The sequence below is a fragment of the Brassica napus genome, chromosome C3, assembly GCF_020379485.1.
Source record: "Brassica napus cultivar Da-Ae chromosome C3, Da-Ae, whole genome shotgun sequence".
NCBI lineage: Eukaryota > Viridiplantae > Streptophyta > Magnoliopsida > Brassicales > Brassicaceae > Brassica > Brassica napus.
The window spans coordinates 44,324,159-44,329,095 of record NC_063446.1 but is presented as its reverse complement, the minus strand read 5'-3'; the positions used below and the strand labels follow the sequence as shown (position 1 = coordinate 44,329,095).

Below are 4,937 nucleotides of genomic sequence, written 5' to 3'. Positions count from 1 at the left end.
TGTGTGCTCACCGTCTATGACTTCATCGTTGTCTCTTCTTTTGAACAATTGATTGTTCTTTTGGTAAAGTATTGAAAGAGAAAAATTATGTGACAGAAGAAAATGTATGATTTTGTTGATAATCTGAAGAAGAAAGAGAGGCAGTGGAAAGAGATGGTGGAGTAGAGACGTGGCAGTGGTGGTGATGGATTAGAAGATGTGGCTAAAATTTTCTTATATATTTTTTAATTATTTTTGTTAGTAGATTTCACCGGTTGGTTGAGAAGAGTAATATGGCAATAATCTATAATGTGTACAATGTATATTGAAAAAACAGGGTTTTTTAGATAGTGGGTGAATTATAATTTGTTTGATGGCTGTAGGATGCAATTCCCTTTTATATTAAGGGTCTCACTGTTTTTCCGCTACCACCTGCAAACGCAGCTTTTGCGGTTGGTAGCGGTTGACAGCGTTTCGAAACAACTATACAAACCGCTCCGAACCTTTCAAAATCAAAAGCTGGTTTCATCTAGCGTTTGCGGTTGCGGACAGTTGCGGATGGAAAAATAAATATTAAATTATTTTCAAAAATATTTTAAATTTTAAAATAGAAATATTATAAATAAAAATATATAAATATTTTATATATTAATTAAAATTCACAAACAGTATCATAATTTGTTTTATAAAAACTTTAAACTAACTATTTATTAGAATTTTGAAACATTTATATACACACATATATAAAGATACTAGGGTCGGGCGTCCTACGAACGGGATATATTTTACTTAGAATCTAGTTTTTTATTTTTTATATGATTTTATAGTTTGTGTTTTAGGGTTGCATTTGCAGTTGATGTGTATGACAATGATTTTTGTCTTTTAAAAAGTTGTAGATAAAAAAAGTTATATGTAATAAGATATATTTTGAATGTTTATTATATTTTTTTCTATATTACAAAGTTCAGGCATTGATATGTTGTGAGAGTTTTACATGGTCTTCATGTTGTCTCCTTTTAAATAAATTTCATCCCATTTTCCGTGCATTATTTATGGTTTGTAATACTTTAGGTTCAGAAAGATTGGTTGTGGGTTTTATGGATAAAAATATTATCTGCAAGAAATACAGTAACACATTCATAAAGCTACAATATAAACTAATCATTAGTCTGAGAAACACTTCACATACACTTATCTGCAATATAAAATTGAATTAAAAATAATTGTTCCACAAAAACACCTTATAAGATTGTTATAATGCTCTTAATCATCTGGAGAATCAATTTTAGGGATTCTCTTATTCTACAATATGAGTGGATGGTAATGAAGTATGGATGGTAATGAAGTATCTGAAACGTAGAAAAAACAAATATTATAGATCTTTATAAATAAACATGAACTCAAATTTCTCAGCCAAAAACAATAAAGAAGCTAATTTATAATATACAAAAGAATTTGATTTGTGAAAATAGTTTGAATCGGAGAAGAAATGGTAGGCTGATACATGTAATGATGAGTAGCAAGAGGCTTGAGTTCCAGGGAGGAATATATCATTCAAAAAATTCTTCAGTAACCAGAGAGTTTGCTCATGAGTGAAAATGCAGTTGCAACAGCTAATCAGTACACTTCATCTTTGTTAAGTGTTTCAATTAGACAATTAGACAACTAATCAGTACACTTCATCTCTGCTAGCTCCGCCGCAACAACAGACTCGCCTTTGTTCCCTTCCAACCTCGTAGGCACATCCTCTTCTCTAAGTATTGGTTTCCTCATATCAACCTTAACCTGTATCAACACCAATCCAGTTAAAACAGAGAAAAAAAAACTTTATTAGGAATATATCGAAAGGTGGTAACTTTTTACCTGCCCATCACCTTGAATCTCTGGAATGATGAGGCCAGCACCAGTATGTATTGTAAAACTGCAATGAACAAAAGAATGAGCAAGTGTGACCCTTTTAATCATTATTTCTGATTACAATACCTATGCTTTCCTTGTAGATTCTCAATCTCAGCAATGAATCTTGTCCAAATAAAATAAATAGCATCTATATATAACTTCATATAAGTTAAGAAATCTAATTTAGTAAAGCATCTAACTTGATTTCCACACATCTAACAAAAAAAAACGGTCTTTATAGCTTTCTAATCCAAAAAAATAGAGGTTTTTATAACAAAAACAGAGTCCTTAATGCCAAAAGCATAGTATTTTCTAACAAAAACATAGTATTTTCTAACGAAAACAAAGGATTGATCAAAACACAGCCAAAGACTTCGTACCTCTGGTTCGCTACCATCTGAGTTGAATATCCTCATAGTGTAATCAGTGCCATTAACGTCAGGCATCGCAAAGATGACTCCGCACCAACACCAAAGTTTCGATCACAGAGCTTCACAGCTTGCTCCTGAGTAATCTTAGGCTCTGAGGAATCCCTATTGTCTACCAGAATGAAATAGTTTCCAAAGCCGTGGTACTTGACGAAGTGGAGGATCTCAAATGCTGAGCAAACGCCTGGGCAAAAGACAGAAAGAGACAAAACCAAACCTAAGTGGGCAAACTTATAAAGAGCCTGAAGTATATTCTCAGTGAACCTTCAAGCTTCAAAATGGCTCGGAGGAAACAAAAAGATGAAGTTCTCTGAATAGCATATACTTGCCTAAACCAAGTCTTTTATTTTATCATTCCTAGAGCTCAAACAATATCTGGAATAATAAAATAAATAGCATTGATCCAAAACGAAAATGATGACATCTCTAGACTAAAATTAAGTAAAACTGACCTGTTGACCACTCTTTCCGCTAATGGTTCCATCTTTTCTTGCAAGTATCAGCTCAGAAACTCTTAAGAAGTAAGTTTAACATCATTGACTGAAGATTTTCTTCATTGTTCAAGAGAGCAACGATATCACTCATTAGCAAACTTGCGGCGAACTTCACTTCTGCACCCTTGCCTATAACTGCAGCGAAATATTCTGTGAAGTAAGCCATTGATTCCAACATCATTTTACACATTTTGCCATGAATAAAAATTATAGATATCCAAAACAACCCTTATTTAAAATTATAGACTTACATTGACGTCACTTTCCAGAAAAAAATACTGTTGAGTGCCTAGACCCATGGCCTCGTAACTCCTGCGGTTTTCTTGAGGAAGCTTCGGTAAAGAAGCTTTGATGAGTATCACTTCTGGAAGAAATGGTTCTGGAATGATATCGGAAGCAACGGAAATTTTCGTAATGAAGAAACAAAGGGAGACATTAAAATCTAACGGTGTGAACGCGTTTTGAGCAAGGTAGTCTTCTCTCAATAGTTTGGCTGTTTCCAAGGTGATCTTGTCACCTTCTGCTAGCGCATCTTTTCCCACAAGCTGCACACAAAGTATAATGCACAGCTCAAATAAGTTCTTTCAGAATGTATTATCTGCTAAGAGAGACTATTTTCTATAACTTGAGTTTAGATGCCAAGGATACGTGACACGTACCTGGACAATTTCACTAAGATCATCTTCCCTCTGCAACACCTCTCTGGCCTTTGTCCTGATGTTGATGAAATCTGGATCGAACTTCTCATAGAAAGATTCCAATTACAGAAAAAAGAAATATATATACCAAGAACTTAGAGATAGTATACCAAGACGGGTCTGGAGAAGGACGGTGATGTGTAAGCATACCGTTGAATACTTTGAGTAGGAAATCAAACAATTAACAGAAGGGAAATGCTCTCTCTTTGCAAGCTTTTTGTCCAAACCCCAGAAGACCTGCCAATAAATACAACCAAAATGGAAAATCAACCAATTAACAGAAGAGAAGTAAATAAAAATTATAATCACACAATTACGAAACGAAAAAAGGAAATCTGCGTAAAATACCTCAGAGCAGATCCAAGAGGCTTAACCACCATTGTTGGCGACAGAAAGAGAAGGAAAATAAATATGGAGTCGCATAGGATAATGAGGCAGAGGAGGAGATACGGAGCCGCTCACAAAGGAGGAGACACAGTCGGAGTAGTCGGAGGCGCGGTGGCTGAGAAAGAGACACAGCCGCATCAAGATAGGTCGTTGACGACATGAGAAGCATCACTCGAGATAGCTATTAATTAGGTTAGAGATGATTCCATGTACCCGGGCCGCAAAAACCATCAAACTCTAGAGCCCAAACACGATAACAAACGATCAAAGCCCATCACGCTCAAGAATAAATGAAACGATGAGCGCCGAATTAGTTACGTGTCCGCCTACGTGGATAGTCTGGGAGGGATTCAAGCTCTTCTTTATATATAAAGATACACATATATAAAACGAAATGAAATATTTTTAAAAAATTTTTAATTTAAATTTTCAAAACAAATTTTATTAAAATTATAACTTTCAACTAATTTAAATTTTTTATAAATAAAATTAATATTTGTATTAATTATATTATATTTATAATTATTATATTTTATTACAATAGTATATTTTTTATATTTTTATAATGTTATAATATGTTAATATAGGTAATTTCTTATTAAACCGCTGCAATATCTTATAATCAACCAGTCACAAATATCCCGCAAACGCAACAATTTTCAAACGTTGTACCAGTCATACAAACCGCATCCACCCGCATCCGCAAACTCCCGCACCTGCAACCGCAGCCGCTGCGTTTAAACCAGTCGGGCTCTAAGAGGTCTAAGTTCAAGCTGTAGAGACGGTGCATTATACAGATTAATGTCAGAAATTTTTTTTGCAAAAGATCTTTACCATAAATAAGAAAACCCATCAAGCATAAAAATCATAGGGAAATTCTCTCAAATAGTCATTTTTAAATTTTTGTCACAAAAATAACACTAAAAAAAAACCAAAACAACTCTTTTTAATTTTAAATTTTTTAATATTTATTTTAAAAAAAAAATTGAAACCATATCCCCAAGACCCCACCCCTTAACTCTAAACCCTAAGTTTAGATTAGTTAACTCTAG

At 33.8% G+C, this 4,937-nt stretch overlaps 1 long non-coding RNA gene across 6 annotated transcripts; it reads right to left on the bottom strand.

The window, feature by feature from the left end:
• Positions 1 to 1,334: 1,334 nt before the first annotated feature.
• LOC106445256 lies at positions 1,335 to 4,125 on the bottom strand. 6 transcript variants are annotated; one of them, XR_002661420.2, is made up of 8 exons: positions 3,847 to 4,092; positions 3,460 to 3,735; positions 3,248 to 3,345; positions 3,052 to 3,164; positions 2,759 to 2,950; positions 2,259 to 2,490; positions 1,843 to 1,900; positions 1,335 to 1,764 (listed from the first exon to the last, which is right to left on the bottom strand). It is a non-coding gene; the product is annotated as an uncharacterized LOC106445256 (long non-coding RNA). The 6 variants fall into 6 exon arrangements; XR_001288423.3 differs by having other exon boundaries at positions 2,759 to 2,935; positions 3,052 to 3,161; XR_001288420.3 differs by having other exon boundaries at positions 2,759 to 2,935; positions 3,847 to 4,091.
• Positions 4,126 to 4,937: the final 812 nt, after the last annotated feature.